Source organism: Arachis hypogaea, chromosome 11, assembly GCF_003086295.3.
Source record: "Arachis hypogaea cultivar Tifrunner chromosome 11, arahy.Tifrunner.gnm2.J5K5, whole genome shotgun sequence".
Classification (NCBI taxonomy): Eukaryota; Viridiplantae; Streptophyta; class Magnoliopsida; order Fabales; family Fabaceae; genus Arachis; species Arachis hypogaea.
In genome coordinates, this window is record NC_092046.1 from 111,324,373 (window position 1) to 111,344,915 (window position 20,543).

The 20,543-nt window shown below is 40.5% G+C and overlaps 1 non-coding gene across 1 annotated transcript; it reads right to left on the bottom strand.

Annotated features, from left to right (window-relative positions):
• Positions 1–424: 424 nt before the first annotated feature.
• LOC112725313 (small nucleolar RNA R71) lies at positions 425–528 on the bottom strand. Its single transcript, XR_003164429.1, has one exon. It is a non-coding gene; the product is annotated as a small nucleolar RNA R71 (small nucleolar RNA).
• Positions 529–20,543: the final 20,015 nt, after the last annotated feature.

A 20,543-nucleotide genomic window follows, 5' to 3' on the forward strand; every position in this document is an offset into this window, starting at 1 on the left:
GGATAGAGAAGTTCACAACCATGAGAGGGCTGATGGAAACAATGCCATTCCTGAGAGGAGGGTTCTTGGTTCATACATAAACCCAACCTCTGGGAATTGTGGTAGCAGCATTCAGAAACCACCCATTCAGGCCAACAATTGTGAACTCAAACCACAGCTAATATCACTTGTGGAGGATCATTGTTCATTTGGTGGGAGTGCTAATGAAGATCCAAACCAACATCTCACAAAATTCCTGAGAATTTGCGACACTGTGAAGTCCAATGGAGTCCAGGAAGATACCTATAAACTGCTCTTGTTCCCATTTTCACTTAGGGACAAGGCAGCTAAGTGGCTGGAATCATTCCCAAGGGGGAGCCTAACAACCTGGGATGAGGTGGAAAGCAAGTTTCTGGCACGTTTCTACCCCCCACAAAAGGTCAATAGGCTTCGATCTGAGGTTCAGACCTTTAGACAACAAGATGGTGAAACTCTCTACGAGGCATGGGAGAGATTCAAGGATTTGACAAGGAAATGCCCACCAGACATGTTCCATGACTGGGTGCAATTGCATATTTTCTATGATGGACTTTCTTATGAATCAAGGAAGGCTGTAGACCATTCATCAGGAGGTTCATTGAACAGGAAAAAGACTGTGGAAGAAGCCATTGAAGTGATTGAGACAGTGGCTGAGAATGAGTACTACTATGCTTCAGAGAGACACAACACTAAGGGAGTCATGGAGCTGAACCATGTTGATACAATTTTAGCCCAAAACAAGGTGTTTGCCAAGCAACTAGCAGAGCTCACCAGGAAATTAGAAACAAAGCAAGTGGCTGCAATACACACACAAGATCAAGAGGAAGTAAGCACTGAAGGAGGTGATTGGGAAGAGGCCAATTATGTAGGAAATCAACAAAGGCAACCATATGATCCACATTCCAACACTTACAACCCAGGCTGGAAAAACCACCCAAACTTTGGGTGGGGAAACCAGCAAAACCAACATAACAAGTCCACATACCAAAACTCCAACCAAAGATCATACCAAGCCACACAAAACACTTACTCCCAACCATCATATCATGGCCAAAATAATCAACCTACCCAACCTAATCCGAACCAACAATTTCAAGATCAATTAAACAGGATAGAAGGAATGCTTGCAACCATGAGTCAAGACATAACCGAATTGAAAGCCTTTAAGGAAGAAGTAAATTCTAACCTGCAAAACCATGGAGCTGCCATCCAGAAGCTAGAAAATCAAATTGTGTATTTGTCTAAGCAAACCCCTGGGCCAAGCGTTTCTCATGCTGCCAAGGCTATTGCAAGGGAAGAATGTAAGGCCATAACCCTCAGAAGTGGAAAGAATCTAAAGGAGATCTCAAAGGAAACCACAGAGGATGAAGCAAAGGAAAATGTGAGAGACAAGGAACAAGGACAATCTTTTACACCGTCTGCAAGAAAACAAAAAGAAAAAGAGGTCCTGAAGCCTTATACACCTAAAGCACCATATCCTCAACGTTTGATGAAAAGTGAAAAGGATGGCCAATTCTCCAGATTCTTGGAGATTTTCAAGAAGCTTCAAATCAACATTCCGTTTGCTGAGGCAATAGAGCAAATGCCACTCTATGCAAAATTCTTAAAGGAATTAATGACCAAGAAGAGAAGCTGGAGAAATGAGGAAACTGTGTTGTTAACTGAAGAATGCAGTGCCATCATTCAGCACAAATTGCCTCAGAAATTGAAGGATCCAGGTAGTTTCCAAATCCCCTGCATCATAGGAGAAGTCATGGTGGAGAAGGCCTTGTGTGACTTAGGAGCCAGTATCAATTTGATGTCTCTAACAATGATGAGAAGAATGAAGATTGAGGAAGCCAAACCAACAAGAATGGCCCTCCAATTGGCAGATCGAACTTTTAAATTCCCTCATGGGATAGTTGAGGATTTGTTGGTGAAAGTGGGAGATTTTATATTTCCTGCTGATTTTGTGGTGTTAGATATGGAGGAAGAAGCCAAAGCTTCAATAATTCTGGGAAGACCCTTCCTGGCTACTGCTGGAGCCATCATAGATGTACAAAAGGGTGAACTCACTCTTAGACTACATGACGAGAAATTGGTGTTTAACGTATTCAAGGCAATGAGCTATCCATCAGAATCACTAAAGGAATGCATGAGGGTGGATGTAGTGGACATTGCAATACAAGAAACCTTTGAGGAAACAACAAAGGAAGTGGCAGAGGAGGAGTTCACCAAGGATATTGAAGTTAGTGACATCAACGCTGCTGAAACAACCATGCCAAGCATGCCAGAGAGAGTGAAAGAAGAGAAGGAAGCACCAAAACCTGAGCTCAAAGCATTGCCCCCTAATCTCAAGTATGCATACTTGGGTAGTGATGAGAGCCATCCTGTTATCATTAGCTCTGCCCTGAACCAAGAACAAGAAGAAGAATTGATCAAGGTGCTACAAACTCATCAAGATGCCATTAGATGGACCCTAGTTGATTTGAAGGGGATAAGTTCATCCATATGCATGCATAAAATCTTGTTAGAAGAGGATGCTAGACCCTCCATTCAAGCTCAGAGAAGATTGAATCCCGTCATGAAAGAAGTGGTACAAAAGGAGGTCATGAAGTTATGGCAGGCAGGGGTAATCTACCCCATTTCTGATAGCCCATGGGTTAGTCCCATCCATGTAGTTCCCAAGAAAGGTGGCATAACTGTGGTGCCAAATGAGAGGAACGAACTCATACCCACAAGAACTGTCACTGGGTGGAGGATGTGCATAGACTACAGGAAGCTCAATGAAGCCACCAGAAAAGATCATTTCCCACTCCCATTCATGGATCAGATGCTTGAAAGGCTTGCAGGACATGCTTACTATTGCTTTCTGGATGGATACTCAGGCTATAATCAGATAGTAGTTGATCCTAGAGATCAAGAGAAAACATCATTTGTTTGTCCATATGGAGTTTTTGCTTATAGACGCATGCCCTTTGGATTGTGCAATGCACCTGCCACTTTCCAAAGATGCATGCTGTCCATCTTTTCGGACATGATTGAAAAATTTATTGAGGTTTTCATGGATGATTTTTCTGTGTTTGGAGATTCTTTTCCTAGCTGCCTACACCACCTTGCCTTGGTGCTTAAGAGATGCCAAGAGACCAACCTAGTATTAAACTGGGAAAAGTGTCATTTCATGGTCACAGAAGGAATAGTCCTTGGCCATAAAATCTCTAATAGAGGCATTGAGGTGGACAGAGCTAAGGTGGAACTCATTGAAAAACTACCTCCACCGAGTAATGTCAAGGCAGTTAGGAGTTTTTTGGGACACGCTGGCTTTTACAGAAGGTTTATTAGAGACTTTTCTAAAATAGCCAAACCTTTGAGTAACTTGCTTGTCTCTGATACACCCTTTGTATTTGATAAAAATTGCATGCTAGCCTATGAACTTTTGAAGCAAAAACTTTCCTCTGCACCTATCATTGCCCCACCTGATTGGAACTTACCTTTTGAACTGATGTGTGATGCATCAAACCTTGCTATTGGGGCAGTGTTAGGACAAAGGAAAGACAATTTGGTACATGTGATTTATTATGCCAGTAAAGTCTTGAATGATAACCAAAAGAATTACACAACCACTGAAAAAGAACTCTTGGCAATAGTCTTTGCATTTGACAAATTTAGATCCTATCTCATTGGATCTAAAGTCATTGTCTTCACTGATCATTCAGCTTTAAAATACTTACTTGCTAAACAAGAATCCAAACCAAGACTTATTAGATGGGTTCTTTTGTTGCAGGAATTTGACATAGAAATCAAAGACAAGAAGGGTGTAGAGAACAAGGTGGCAGACCATTTATCAAGGATACTGATGAGCGGATATTTTATACGCTTTTTGGGGATAATTTCATATAGTTTAGAGTGTGTTTTAGTTAGTTTTTAGTCTATTTCTATTAGTTTTTAGGAAAAATTCATATTTCTGGACTTTACTATGAGTTGTGTGTTTTTCTGTAATTTCAGGTATTTTTTTGGCTGAAATTGAAGGAGCTGAGCAAAAATCTGATTCAGGCTGAAAAAGGACTGCTGATGCTGTTGGATTCTGACCTCCCTGCACTCAAAGTGGATTTTTTAGAGCTACAGAACTCGAAATGGCGTGCTTCCAATTGCGTTGGAAAGTAGATATCCAGGGCTTTCCAGAAATATATAATAGTCCATACTTTGCACAAGCATTGACGACGTAAACTGGCGTTCAACGCCAGCCTTCTGCCCAATTCTGGCGTCCAGCGCCAGAAAAGGATCAAAAACTGGAGTTGAACGCCCAAACTGGCACAAAAACTGGCGTTCAACTCCATAAATGGCCTCTGCACGAAATCTCAGCCCCAGCACACACCAAGTGGGCCCCAGCACACCAAGTGGGCCCCAGAAGTGGGTCTCTGCATCATCCATCATAGTCCACTCATATTTTGTAACCCTAGGCTACTAGTTTAGTATTTAAACAACTTTTAGAGACTTATTTTGTATCTCATGACATTTCAGATCTAAACTCTGTATTCTCTGACGGCATGAGTCTCTAAACCCCATTGTTGGGGGTGAGGAGCTCTGCTGTGTCTCAATGAATTAATGCAAGTATTTCTGTTTTCCATTCAAACACGCTTGTTCCTATCTAAGATGTTCATTCGCGCTTAACTGTGATGAAGGTGATGATCTGTGACATTCATCACCTTCCTCAACCCACGAACGTGTGCCTGACAACCACCTCCGTTCTATATCCGATTGAATGAGTGTCTCTTAGATTCTTTAATCAGAATCTCCGTGGTATAAGCTAGAACTGATGGCGGCATTCATGAGAATCCGGAAAGTCTAAGCCTTGTCTGTGGCATTCCGAGTAGGATTCAAGGATTGAATGACTGTGACGAGCTTCAAACTCCTGAAGGCTGGGCGTTAGTGACAGATGCAAAAGGATAGTAAATCCTATTCCAACCGGATCGAGAACCAACCGGTGATTAGCCGTGCTGTGACAGAGCGCGTGAGCGTAGTTTTCACTGGAAGGATGGAAGGTAGCCATTGACAACGGTGATCCACCAACACACAGCTTGCCATAGGAGGACGTGCGTGCGTGAATCAGAAGACAGAGGAAAGCAGAGATTCAAAAGACAAAGCATCTCCAAAACTCCAACATATTCTCCATTACTACACAACAAGTAACTTTTAATTTATGCTCTACTGGTTATTCATAATTCAACTGATAAACATAATTGACTTCCTGACTAAGATTTACAAGATAACCATAGATTGCTTCAAACCAACAATCTCTGTGGGATTCGACCCTTACTCACGTAAGGTATTACTTGGACGACCCAGTGCACTTGCTGGTTAGTGGTACGAGTTGTGAAAAGTGTGATTCGCAATTTGTGCTACCAAGTTTTTGGCGCCGTTGCCGGGGATTGTTCGTGTTTGAACAACTGACGGATTATTTTGTTGCTTAGATTAGGAAAAATCTTTTTTGGTTTAGAGTCTTTTATTAATTATCCCTTGTTAAAATACTTTAAATTTATAGCTCAGTTATTTAGAACGTGGTGTTTATGTTCATGATAATTGGCTATCATATTTTTAAAAAAAAAAAAAAACCTTTTTCAAAAATAATTTTTCTATTAAATCCTGTGCCAAACTTTAAGTTTGGTGTTTTCAAAAATAATCTTTCTTAAAATTTTTGAAGGTCCCATAACTCATTTGGCTACAACATTAATTTGATTGGGTTAGAATCTTTTATACTCTTTTCAAAACCTTCTTTTTCAAAAATATTTTTTTTTATTAAATCTTGTGCCAAACTTTAAGTTTGGTGTTTTCTTGTTGATTCCCCTTTGATTTTCGAAAATTTTGGTTTGGTTTTCTAAAAATTTCAAGTTTGGTGTTCTTCCTTCATGTTCTTGTGTTCTTGTGAGTCTTCAAAGTGTTCTTGAGTTTCCTTGTGTCTTGATCTTAGAATTTTTAAGTTTGGTGTTCCTTGGTGTTTTCCCTCCAAATTTTTCAAAAACAAGGAGCATTAGATCTAAAAATTTTAAATCTTGTACTATCCTATTGTTTTTCTCTTTCCTCACTAAATTCAAAAATATCTTTTCAAAATATCTTTTCTAACTTCCTATCTTTTCAAAATTTGTTTCAACTAACTAACCAACTTTTTGTTTGTTTCTTAACTTTTTCAAAACTACCTAACTAACTCTCTCTCTCAAATTTTCGAAAATATCTCCCCTCTTTTTCAAAAATTTCGTTTTTTTTTTAACTAATTAATTTTAAATTTTTTTTACGAAAAAAAAAAATTTATTATTTCAAACTTCAAATTCTTTTTAGTTATTTTATTTTATTTAAGTATTTACTTCTTATAAAATAAAATAAATAAAAAGATAAATTAGTCCAAGTTATATCCATAGAGATCCATCATGGACATAAGTGGAGATGGACAGTCCAGGAGGACTTTGGGGTCATATTCTAACCCCTCTACTGCTTCATATGGGAGTAGCATCTGCATACCCTCCATTGGAGTTAGTAGCTTTGAGTTGAATCCTCAGCTCATTATCATGGTGCAGCAAAATTGCCAGTATTCCGGTCTTCCACAAGAAGAACCTACAGAATTTCTGGCACAATTTTTACAAATTGCTGACATAGTACATGATAAGAAAATAGATCAGGATGTCTACAGACTATTACTGTTTCCATTTGCTGTAAAAGATCAAGCCAAGAGATGGTTAAATAACCAACCTAAGGCCAGCATAAGAACATGGAAACAGCTGACAGAAAAATTCCTGAATCAATATTTCCCTCCAAAAAGGATGACACAGCTAAGGCTGGACATCCAAGGCTTCAAGCAAGGAGATAATGAATCTCTTTATGATGCCTGGGAGAGATACAGAGAGATGCTACGAAAATGCCCCTCTGAAATGTTTTCAGAGTGGGTTCAGTTAGACATCTTCTACTATGGGCTTGCAGAAGGAGCTCAGATGTCTTTAGATTACTCAGCTGGTGGATCTATCCATATGAGAAAGACAATTGAAGAGGCTCAAGAGCTCATTGATACAGTTGCCAGGAATCAGCATCTGTATCTAAGCAACAACCCTTCCATGAATGAAGAGGTTAAAACAGTAACTGCTGAATTCAGTACTGTAAAACAAGCTGCTGAATTCAATCAGCAATTAGATTTTCTAACAAAGCAGCTAGCTGAATTCAAAGACAGGTTACAGGAGACAAGGATAGCTAATATACATATGGAAGAACAGTTTAAGCAAACAAAGCAGCAGCTATCAAAGCAAATAGCAGAAGAATGCCAAGCAGTTCAATTAAGAAGTGGGAAAACATTAAATACCCCATCTCAAGGCATTAAAAATTCAAGAAATGAGCAACCCACCAAAAATTCCCCTGAGGACAGTAAGAGCCCAGGGAAAAATAATTCTGGCACTAAAACGCCAGAAAATGGGTGGAAGGCTGGCGCTGAACGCCCAGACCATGCCCAAAACTGGCATTCAGCGCCAGAAACAAGGCAGGATTGGCGTTCAACGCCAGAAATGGGCAAGAATCTGGCGTTGAATGCCCAACAGGGGCACATTTCTGGCGTTCAGGCGCCAGGAACAGACAGTGAGTTGGCGTCTAACGTCACTCCAGCTTCTAACTCTGGTACGCAATTGCCAGTGAGGGATCAGACACACACAAGTGCTGATAACAACCCCTCTAAAAAGGCTTTTTTAACCACTAAGGTTGAAGAATATAAAGCCAAGATACCTTATCCTCAAAAACTCCGGAAAGAGGAGCAGGATAAGCAATTTGCTCGCTTTGCAGATTATCTAAGGACTCTTGAAATAAAGATTCCTTTTGCAGAGGCACTTGAGCAAATACCTTCTTATGCCAAGTTCATGAAAGAGATCTTGAGTCATAAAAAGGAGTGGAGAGAAACAGAAAGAGTTCTCCTCACTGAAGAATGCAGTGCAGTCATTCTGAAAAGCTTTCCTGAAAAGCTTAAAGACCCTGGGAGTTTTCTGATACCATGCATATTAGAAGGTGATTGCACCAAGACAGCTTTATGCGATCTTGGGGCAAGCATCAACCTAATACCTGCATCCACTATCAGGAAGCTTGGCTTAACTGAAGAAGTTAAACCAACCCGGATATGTCTCCAACTTGCTGATGGTTCCACTAAATACCCATCAGGCGTGATTGAGGACATGATTGTCAGAGTTGGGCCATTCGCCTTTCCCACTGACTTTGTTGTGCTGGAAATGGAGGAGCACAAGAGTGCTACTCTCATTCTAGGAAGACCCTTCCTAGCAACTGGACGATCCCTCATTGACGTCCAGCAGGGGAAATAACCCTGAGAGTCAACGATGACGAGTTCAAGTTGAACGCTGTCAAAGCCATGCAGCATCCAGACACATTAACAGACTGCATGAAAGTTGACCTTATTGACTCTTTGGTAGAAGAGATCAACATGGCTGAGAGTCTCGAATCAGAGTTGGAAAACATCTTTAAAGATGTTCAGCCTGATTTGGAGGATTCAGGGGACATGAAAGAGCCTCTGAACTTTCTTCTGAAAGAGGAAAAACCTCCTAAACCAGAGCTCAAGCCACTGCCACCATCCTTGAAATATGCATTTCTAGGAGAAGGTGACACTTTTCCAGTGATCATAAGCTCTGCTTTAAATTCACAGGAAGAGGAAGCACTTATTCAAGTGCTAAGGACACACAAGACAGCTCTTGGGTGGTCCATAGGTGACCTTAAGGGCATAAGCCCAGCTAGATGCATGCACAAAATCCTACTGGAGGATAATGCCAAACCAGTGGTTCAACCACAGAGGCGGCTAAATCCAGCCATGAAGGAAGTGGTGCAGAAAGAGGTCACCAAATTACTAGAGGCTGGGATTATTTATCCCATTTCTGATAGCCCCTGGGTGAGCCCTGTTCAAGTCGTCCCAAAAAAGGGAGGCATGACAGTGATTCATAATGAAAAAAATGAACTGATTCCTACAAGAACAGTTACAGGGTGGCGCATGTGTATTGACTACAGAAGGCTCAATACAGCCACCAGAAAGGATCATTTTCCTTTACCATTCATAGACCAGATGCTAGAGAGACTAGCAGGTCATGATTATTACTGCTTTTTGGATGGCTACTCAGGCTATAACCAGATTGCAGTAGATCCCCAGGATCAAGAGAAAACAGCATTCACATGTCCATCCGGAGTGTTTGCCTATAGAAGGATGCCCTTTGGGCTATGCAATGCACCTGCAACCTTCCAGAGATGCATGCTCTCTATTTTCTCTGATATGGTGGAAAAATTTCTGGAAGTCTTCATGGATGACTTCTCAGTATATGGAGACTCATTCAGCTCCTGTCTTGATCACCTGAAACTTGTTCTGAAAAGATGCCAAGAAACCAACCTAGTTTTAAACTGGGAAAAGTGTCACTTCATGGTGACTGAAGGAATTGTTCTTGGGCATAAAATCTCAAACAAGGGAATAGAGGTGGATCAAGCAAAAATAGAGGTAATTGAAAAATTACCACCACCTGCCAATGTTAAGGCAATCAGAAGCTTTCTGGGGCATGCAGGATTCTATAGGAGGTTTATAAAGGATTTTCAAAAATCGCAAAACCTCTAAGCAATCTGCTAGCTGCTGACACGCCATTTGTGTTTGACACAGCATGCCTGTAGGCGTTTGAAACGCTGAAAGCTAAGCTGGTCACAGCACCAGTCATTTCTGCACCAGACTGGACATTGCCATTTGAGTTAATGTGTGATGCCACTGATCATGCCATTGGTGCAGTATTGGGACAGAGGCATGACAAGCTTCTGCATGTCATTTATTATGCCAGTCGCGTTCTAAATGATGCCCAGAAAAATTACACAACCACAGAAAAAGAACTACTTGCAGTGGTTTACGCCATTGACAAGTTCAGATCATACTTAGTAGGATCAAAAGTGATTGTGTATACTGACCATGCTGCTCTTAAATATCTACTCACAAAGCAGGATTCAAAACCCAGGCTCATCAGATGGGTATTGCTTCTGCAAGAGTTTGATATAGAAATAAGAGACAGAAAAGGGACAGAGAACCAAGTGGCTGATCATCTGTCCCGGATAGAGCCAGTGGAAGGGACGTCCCTCCCCTTCCTTGAGATCTCTGAGACGTTCCCTGATGAGCATCTATTTGCCATTCAGGAAGCACCATGGTTTGCCGATATTGCAAACTATAAAGCTGCAAGGTTCATACCCAAGGAGTACAATAGAATACAAAAAAAGAAACTAATTACTGATGCAAAGTACTACTTGTGGGATGAGCCCTATCTCTTTAAGAGATGTGCAGACGGAATTATCCGTAGGTGTGTCCCCAGAGAGGAGGCACAGAGAATCCTATGGCATTGCCATGGATCTCAATATGGAGGCCATTTCGGAGGTGAGCGAACAGCCACCAAGGTCCTCCAATGTGGCTTCTATTGGCCCACACTCTATAAAGATTCCCGAGAGTTTGTACGTAATTGTGACAGTTGCCAAAGAGCTGGTAATCTGCCTCATGGTTACGCCATGCCTCAACAAGGAATCTTGGAAATAGAGTTGTTTGATGTATGGGGAATTGACTTCATGGGACCTTTCCCACCATCATACTCAAACACTTATATTCTGGTGGCAGTTGACTATGTATCAAAATGGGTTGAGGCTATCGCCACACCCTCCAATGATACTAAAACAGTGCTGAAATTCCTCCAGAAACATATCTTTAGCAGGTTTGGTGTCCCTAGAGTGTTAATCAGCAATGGGGGCACTCACTTCTGCAATAAACAGCTTTACTCTGCCATGGTTCGGTATGGAATTCGCCACAAAGTGGCCACTCCATATCATCCACAAACCAACGGGCAAGCTGAAGTCTCTAACAGAGAATTAAAGAGAATCCTGGAACGGACAGTAAATACCCGTAGAAAGGATTGGGCAAGGAGCTTGGATGATGCTCTGTGGGCTTACAAAACAGCATTCAAGACCCCTATAGGGACCTCTCCATACCAACTCGTGTATGGTAAGGCATGCCACTTGCCTGTGGAACTGGAACATAAGGCCTATTGGGCAACCAGATTCCTAAACTTAGATGCCAAATTAGCAGGAGAAAAACGATTGCTCCAGCTAAATGAGCTAGAGGAATTCAGATTCACAGCTTTCGAAAATGCCAAGCTTTATAAAGAAAAATAAAAAAAATGGCATGACAGAAAGCTGTCATCTAGAATCTTTGAACCAGGACAGAAGGTCCTGTTGTTTAACTCTAGACTCAGGCTATTCCCCGGGAAACTGAAATCCCGGTGGAGGGGACCATACGTGATTACAAGTGTGTCACCATATGGTTATGTGGAGCTTCAAGATATTGATTATGATAAGAAGTTCATTGTCAATGGACAGAGAATCAAGCATTATCTTGAAAGCAACACTGAGCAAGAATGCTCAAGGCTGAAGCTAGATTAAAAGCTCAGCAAGGTCCAGCTAAAGACAATAAAGAAGCGCTTGCTGGGAGGCAACCCAGCCATGGGGCAACAATCCTCCAAGCATTTTGCCCTATTTCTATCTTTATATTTTATATATAGTTCATTGACAACAAGGTAAACAATCATTTACAGAAGACCTCGGCACACAAAACAGAGTAAAAGATCTCAATGGCAAGAAAACGCCAGTAATGGCAGCATTTGGGCGTTCAGCGCCAGGAATGGCCACCCACTGGGCGTTGAACGCCAGTAATGGCAGCAACTGGGCGCTGAAAGCCCAGGAGATCAGCATTTGGGCGCTGAACGCCCAAAACAGGCAGTGTTTGGGCGTTCAAACGCCAGGAGGACAGGGAGGAGCCATTTCCAGTGATTCCACACGAATTTCCAATTTAATTTTAAATTTGAATGCTTCAATGCATGATTTTTACATGAATATATCAAGAACCCTGATTTCTAAAACCCTTAATTTTTAAAAATCCATTTTTCCAAATTCAATCCAACTCTTTTCAAAATCTTTTCTGAAAAATCTATCCTTTTCAAAATCTATCTTTTTCACTCAAAAATCTTTTCAACTAATCCATATCTTTTTCAATATCTTTTTCATATTATCTTTTTCAAAATCCAGAATTATCTTTTTCAAAAAAACTATCCTATCTTTTCAAAATTAAACTATATCTTCTATCTTATCTTTTTCAACTCAATCTTTTTATCTTATCTCCTCCAATTTTTCGAAAATCCACCCCTCCCCCCCTTTAAATTGGGTTCGGCCTCCCCCCTCCTTCATCAACAAGTGCTACTCAATCTCCTTCTATCCCTCTCCTTTCTTTTCTTTTGCTTGAGGACAAGCAAACCTCTAAGTTTGGTGTGTTTTTTCGAAATCACTAAGATCATGGCTCCCAAAGGGAAACAATACACTCCTAGAGACAAGAAAGAGAGCGTTCCAAAACCACTTTGGAATCAAGGGAAGTTCTTATCTAAAGAACATTCAGACCATTATCTTAAAGTAATGGGTCTGAGATCAGTGATCCCGGAAGTTAGATTCGATCTGAAAGAAGATGAATATCTGGAGATCCAGGAGCAAATTCGAATCAGGAACTGGGAAGTCCTAGCTAATCCTGAAACGAAAGTAGGAAGGAACATGGTCCAGGAGTTCTATGCTAATATGTGGCAGACTGACAAGCAAAGACTATCTGGAACAGCCTGCTACGAATTTCGGACCATGGTCAGGGGAAAGATTGTTCATACCACCCCTGACAAGATCAGAGAGATACTAAAGCTACCTCAGCTAAAGGATGATCCAGACTCATTCAACAGGAGGATGATGAGAGCAGACATTGGCCTGAATAAAATTGGAGAGGACATCTGTATTCCTGGAGCCAGGTGGACCACCAACACAAAGGGCGTCCCAAATCAACTCAAGAGGGAGGACCTCAAACCAGTTGCCAGAGGATGGCTGGACTTCATTGGGCGTTCTCTGTTGCCCACCAGCAACCGTTCTGAAGTCACAGTTAAAAGAGCAGTAATGATTCATTGCATCATGATGGGAAAGGAAGTGGAGGTTCATCAGCTGATTTCAACAGAGCTCTATAAGATTGCTAACAAAAATTCAAGAGAGGCCAGGTTGGCTTATCCAAGCGTGATTTCTCTGCTCTGCAAGGACGCTGGAGTCAAGATGGGAATAACTGAATATATCCTAATTGAAAGGCCAATCACCAAAGCATCAATGGAGAGACAACAAGCACAGGAGGATCCTATAAAGAAAAGAGCACAGGAATTCCTTCCAGAGATTCCTCAAGCAGAATATTGGGAACATCTTGAGACGTCTGTCACCAAGATACAGGAAGCTATGGAGCAAATAATAAAACAACAGAAGGAACACAGTCAAATGCTAACCCATATGCTTAAAGAACAAGAGGAGTAGGGACGTGACTTAAGGGAACTGAAGCGCCAAAAATCTTCTGTGATACCAAGCCTCCCAAGGATTAGAGGAACCCCCATACCCCCAGATAAAGGTTGTTAATTTCCAATTTCTGCCTTAACTCTGTGACAGTGTCCTCATAAAAAGTTTACCTTAGACGTCATATAGTAGTAATTAGTATCTATTTTGATTTTATCTCCAATTAAGCTATAGTTTATTTTTCTCATCATCAGCAAACATGAATAAAATAGTAGATCTTTTGAATAAGAAGCAATAAAATTTCGAGTTTAAATAAAATAAATTCTGATTGGTTAAATGTGGTGGCAATGCTTTCTGTCTTCTGAATGAATGCTTGAACAGTGCATATGTCTTTTGAATTTGTTGTTTAAGACTGTTAAATATGTTGGCTCTTGAAAGAATGATGAACATGAGACATGTTATTGATAATCTGAAAAATCATAAAAATGATTCTTGAAGCAAGAAAAAGCAGCAAAGAACAAAGCTTGCAAAAAAAAAAAAAAAAAGCAAGCAGAAAAAGCCAATAACCCTTAAAACCAAAAGGCAAGGGCAATTAAAAAGGATCCCAAGGCTTTGAGCATCAGTGGATAGGAGGGCCTAAAGGGCCGAAATCCTGGTCTAAGCGGCTAAACCAAGCTGTCCCTAACCATGTGCTTGTGGCGTGAAGGTGTCAAGTGAAAACTTGAGACTGAGTGGTTAAAGTCAAGGTCCAAAGCAAAAAGAAGAGTGTGCTTAAGAACTCTGGACACCTCTAATTGGGGACTTTAGCAAAGCTGAGTCACAATCTGAAAAGGTTCACCCAATTATGTGTCTGTGGCATTTATGTATCCGGTAGTAATACTGGAAAACAAAGTGCTTAGGGCCAAGGCCAAGACTCATAAAGAAGCTGTGTTCAAGAATCATCACACTGAACTAAGAGAATCAATAACACTATCTGAATTCTGAGTTCCTATAGATGCCAATCACTCTGAGCTTCAATGGATAAAGTGAGATGCCAAAACTGTTCAGAAGCAAAAAGCTACTAGTCCCGCTCATCTAATTAGAATCTGAGCTTCAATCAAAAACTCTGAGATATTATTGCTTCCCAACCTATTAGTCTTCTATTTTATTTGTCTAGTTGCTTGAGGACAAGCAACAGTTTAAGTTTGGTGTTGTGATGAGCGGATATTTTATACGCTTTTTGGGGATAATTTCATATAGTTTAGAGTGTGTTTTAGTTAGTTTTTAGTCTATTTCTAGTAGTTTTTAGGAAAAATTCATATTTCTGGACTTTACTATGAGTTGTGTGTTTTTCTATAATTTCAGGTATTTTTCTGGCTGAAATTGAAGGAGCTGAGCAAAAATCTGATTCAGGCTGAAAAAGGACTGCTGATGCTGTTGGATTCTGACCTCCCTGCACTCAATGTGGATTTTTTGGAGCTACAGAACTCGAAATGGCGTGCTTCCAATTGCGTTGGAAAGTAGACATCCAGGGCTTTCCAGAAATATATAATAGTCCATACTTTGCACAAGCATTGACGACGTAAACTGGCGTTCAACGCCAGCCTTCTGCCCAATTCTGGCGTCCAGCGCCAGAAAAGGATCAAAAACTGGAGTTGAACGCCCAAACTGGCACAAAAACTGGCGTTCAACTCCACAAATGGCCTCTGCACGAAATCTCAGCCCCAGCACACACCAAGTGGCCCTAGCACACCAAGTGGGCCCCAGAAGTGGGTCTCTGCATCATCCATCATAGTCCACTCATATTTTGTAACCCTAGGCTACTAGTTTAGTATTTAAACAACTTTTAGAGACTTATTTTGTATCTCATGACATTTCAGATCTAAACTCTGTATTCTCTGACGGCATGAGTCTCTAAACCCCATTGTTGGGGGTGAGGAGCTCTGCTGTGTCTCAATGAATTAATGCAAGTATTTCTGTTTTCCATTCAAACACGCTTGTTCCTATCTAAGATGTTCATTCGCGCTTAACTGTGATGAAGGTGATGATCTGTGACATTCATCACCTTCCTCAACCCACGAACGTGTGCCTGACAACCACCTCCGTTCTATATCCGATTGAATGAGTGTCTCTTAGATTCTTTAATCAGAATCTCCGTGGTATAAGCTAGAACTGATGGCGGCATTCATGAGAATCCGGAAAGTCTAAGCCTTGTCTGTGGCATTCCGAGTAGGATTCAAGGATTGAATGACTGTGACGAGCTTCAAACTCCTGAAGGCTGGGCGTTAGTGACAGATGCAAAAGGATAGTAAATCCTATTCCAACCGGATCGAGAACCAACCGGTGATTAGCCGTGCTGTGACAGAGCGCGTGAGCGTAGTTTTCACTGGAAGGATGGAAGGTAGCCATTGACAACGGTGATCCACCAACACACAGCTTGCCATAGGAGGACGTGCGTGCGTGAATCAGAAGACAGAGGAAAGCAGAGATTCAAAAGACAAAGCATCTCCAAAACTCCAACATATTCTCCATTACTACACAACAAGTAACTTTTAATTTATGCTCTACTGGTTATTCATAATTCAACTGATAAACATAATTGACTTCCTGACTAAGATTTACAAGATAACCATAGATTGCTTCAAACCAACAATCTCTGTGGGATTCGACCCTTACTCACGTAAGGTATTACTTGGACGACCCAGTGCACTTGCTGGTTAGTGGTACGAGTTGTGAAAAGTGTGATTCACAATTTGTGCTACCAGATACCATGTGAAGAAGGAAGCGCACAAAGCACACATATAAATGAGTGCTTTCCTGATGAACAACTCATGGTGATTCACAAAGCACCCTAGTTTGCAGACATAGCAAACTTCAAGGCCACTGGGAGTTTGCCGTTGGAATTTAACAAGCATCAAAGGAAGAAATTGGTAAATGATGCCAAATACTTCATCTGGGACGAACCATACTTGTTCAAAAAATGTTCGGATGGCATACTCAGAAGATGCATATCAGAGGAAGAAGGAAGGGAAGTCTTATGGGACTGCCATGGCTCCACTTATGGAGGACATTTTGCAGGAGAAAGAACAGCAGCTAAGGTGTTGCAGTGTGGTTTTTATTGGCCCACTATCTTCAAAGATGCAAAGGAACTAGTGAAGCACTGCCATGAATGCCAGAAAGCGGGGAACCTGCCAAGAAGAAATGAAATGCCACAACAATTCATTCTGGAACTTGAATTGTTTGATGTATGGGGGATAGATTTCATGGGACCCTTTCCCACCTCATACTCAAATAATTACATTCTTGTGGCAGTAGACTATGTCTCCAAATGGGTTGAAGCAATAGCAACTCCAACCAATGATAATAAGGTAGTCTTGAACTTCCTCAGAAAACACATTTTTTGCCGTTTTGGGGTTCCAAGAACAATCATCAGTGATGGAGGAAGCCACTTCTGCAACAAACCATTAGAGACATTGCTTCTAAAATATGGAGTCAAACACAAGGTAGCCACACCATACCATCCACAGACAAGTGGGCAAGCCGAAATATCTAATAGGGAACTCAAAAGAATCCTGGAAAAGACTGTGGGAACTTCAAGGAAGGACTGGTCGATTAAGCTAGATGATGCTCTTTGGGCATATAGGACAGATTTCAAAACACCAATTGGAATGTCTCCTTACCAACTAGTATATGGAAAAGCTTGCCATTTGCCACTGGAGTTGGAGCACAAGGCATTCTGGGCCTTGAAACTCTTGAACTTGGACAGCAAAGCTGCTGGAGAAAGAAGGATGTTGCAAATTCAAGAGTTGGAAGAATTCAGAGCTGAAGCTTATGAGAATGCCAAAATTTACAAAGAAAGAGCAAAGAAGAAGCATGACAGCAACATAGCCCCAAGGAAATTTGAAGAAGGACAAAAAGTATTGCTCTACAATTCTAGGCTGAAGTTATTTCCAGGGAAGCTAAAATCAAGGTGGTCTGGACCATTCCTTGTCACCAAGGTCTCCCAATATGGACAAGTAGAAATCATGGAAGAAAAGTCACAACGAACCTTCACTGTGAATGGTCAAAGACTCAAACATTACTTGGGATATGTGGAGGAGAAGGACAAAGTTAAATATCACCTCAACTGAGGAAGCTGACCGTCAAGCTAATGACGTTAAAGAAGCGCTTGTTGGGAGGCAACCCAACCTGAGGTAATACTCCCTTGCTGTTTCTTTTATTTGTTTCAATAAAAAGGTGAAGTAGTTTCTGTGCATTGCAAAGAATTAAGTTTGGTGTTTCACACCAAACAATGAATTCGTGGATCAATAATTCAAAGGGGAATGTGTGACTCTAAGTTTGGTGTTCCACCACACAGATCAACTGAACACAACAACCTTTGAATTATATGAAAGGAACAACCATTCTAAGCAATCACAGGAATGCTTAAAATCCTTAGCAGCAACTTCATTCCAAGGAGAATTCAAGGACTCAAAGAGCAGAGGAGTAAGTAGGAGACTAAGTTTGGTGTTCACACACCAACTTAAGACTCAGACACTTGCCCATACATAGTTGAGCTAACCACTCAAGTGCTTGAGAAGCAAGCAACTTCATCACTCTTTGCAGGAAAGGAAACAAGGATCTGAGAAAGAACATGAAGCAACAATTAGGCGAAGAAGGAGAAATCAAATTGTTTCCTGGCAACAAAGAGAAAACAAGAAATTTCACAAGGTGGTGGTGTTCCTTGACCATTCTTTAAAAGGCAAACAAAAGCATGCTTGTTCTAGTTTAAACTGTAATTGTTGAATCTTTCTGGAATGTGAAGTTTTTAGTATGAGTGTCTGTTTACTGCTTTGAATAAAGTGAATGCCTAGATGTTTGGATATAACTTCACCTTCTTAAACAAATGCTTGCCATGCTTGTTCTGTTTCCAAAAATAAAAGAAAAGTTTGAACAAAAGTAACTTGGCTCAATTAGTGACAAATCAAGTAGAATTAAGTGGTGGTATGCATGCTTGATTGTTTAGTCAGATCACTGGAAATAGAGTGTAGAATTATCATTTTTTGTGTAGAAATTAAAAACTGTCTATGGATCTTAATGAATAAATGTCTTTGGCCATGAAAAAGAAAGAAAAAGAAGAAAAAAAAGCCACTGAAAAAGGGCAACCAAAAAGCAAAAAAATTGAGAAAATAAGCTAGGCACCAATGGTTTGAACTTCTGAGACAAATGCCTGTGGTGTTTATGTATTAAGGATATGCTTGGATGAATAGGTTCTGAGGAGTGTTTCAACACTTGGTAACTTGGGTTAGCTAACCCGGGATTATCAACCAAAAGTCCATTATCAAGAGCAACCTAAATACAAAACATTTAGTCACACAAAGAGGTGCTGGGCACCAATGTCTCAAGAAGAAATGTGAACTAAAATGCCTGGAGTGGATATGTGTAGTGCACTGATAAGAAAAAGAAAATGCCAAAGGCTTGTGCAACACATGACACTAAGCAAACAAGGAGCAAAGGAGCTCTAAGAAAAAGAAAAGAAAAACAAAGAAGAGAAAAGTGCCAAGGACATAAGAATAACAAGAGGCCATAGCAGTGTTTGATGGATGCAATGAAAAAGTGATAATCTTACCTGATAAGAATGAAAAAGTGATGCTGCAACTTTCTGCATAAAACCCTTTTGATGAACTTCAAATGCTTGCTAATATAGCCAATGTAATTGCTTTCTGTTTCATACTTTCTTCTCAAATAACTCAGGACTTGCTTAGGGACAAGCAAGTATTAAGTTTGGTGTTGTGATGCCAAGGCATCTTAGGCTAGTTTCACTAGCATTTTTCTGTTAGTTTTAGTTGTTTTATGCATTTTCTTGAGCTTAAAGTAACCAAGAATGGTTAAATGAATAACAAAGCAATGAACCATCCAAACAGTATGATTTTGATGCAAATTCCATGAGTTTTTAGTTATATTACTTGAATGCTATGAATGGAAGATTTCTCATGAAATTTTGCAAGACTTTGATGCAATTGTTTGGATGATTTCAGGGAAGAAGAGGCTAGGCAAGGAAGCAACAAAATCAATAAAGGAAGCTTGAATATCACATGTGGAGTTTAAGTTCCAGTTTAAGCTTAAACTGGAACTTAAACTACCAAACCATATAATGCTGGAAATGGCGTTTAAGTTCCAGTTTAAGCCTAAACTGGAGCTTAAACGCCAGAATCATTAAGGCTAAGAAATGCTGGAACTGGCGTTTAACCTCCAGTTTAACCTTAAACTAGAAGTTAAACGCCAGAATGAGAATTTCACCAAGGGAGCATTTCCACGTTTAAGCTCCAGTTTAACCTTAAACTGGAGCTTAAACGTGTTCGACACAATTTCTCACCAGGAAGCATTTCCACGTTTAACCTCCAGTTTAACCTTAAACTGGAGGTTAAACGCCAGAAGTAAGAAAGGCACCAGGAGCATTTCCACGTTTAAGCTCCAGTTTAAGGTTAAACTGGAGCTTAAACGTGTTCGACTATTTCTCTCCTCCAGGGTTGCTTTCTCATTTCCACGTTTAAGCTTCAGTTTAACCTTAAACTGAAGCTTAAACGTGTTTGACCCAATTGCTCCTCCAGGGTTGCTTTCTTCATTTCCACGTTTAAGCTTCAGTTTAACCTTAAACTGAAGCTTAAACGTGTTCGACATTTCACACTCCTGGGTTGCTTTCTTCCATTTCCACGTTTAAGTTTCAGTTTAACCTTAAACTAAAACTTAAACTTCAACTTAAACGCCACTTTTTGAAAGGATTTCTGGGCCAAATATATTGAAGTTTAAGTTAGCATTTGAGCACAAACATTAACTTAAACGTATTATGGTATGAAACCCAATTGAATATCATGGTTTATGGGATTGGGCCTGAAGAATTGATGAGTCTGGAGCTTCAATTTGTTGAGTCTTGTGTCATTACTTGTTTATCACTAAGTTTGCTCAATGAATGTTACAGAATTGGATCACAGCCTCATCAGGATTATGGACCATAAACCCAAAGCAAAAGGAAATCAGGGAAAGGCCTCAAAGCCCAAGAAACACAACAGAAGCTCAATTTAGAAAGTGTATAAATAGGATAGAATTTAAGTTAGTTGGGACTTTTTGGGGGACACGGAGAACTTTGGATCATTTTCTTTTAGTTTTGTAATTGAATTCAGAGCTATGACTCACTAAACCCC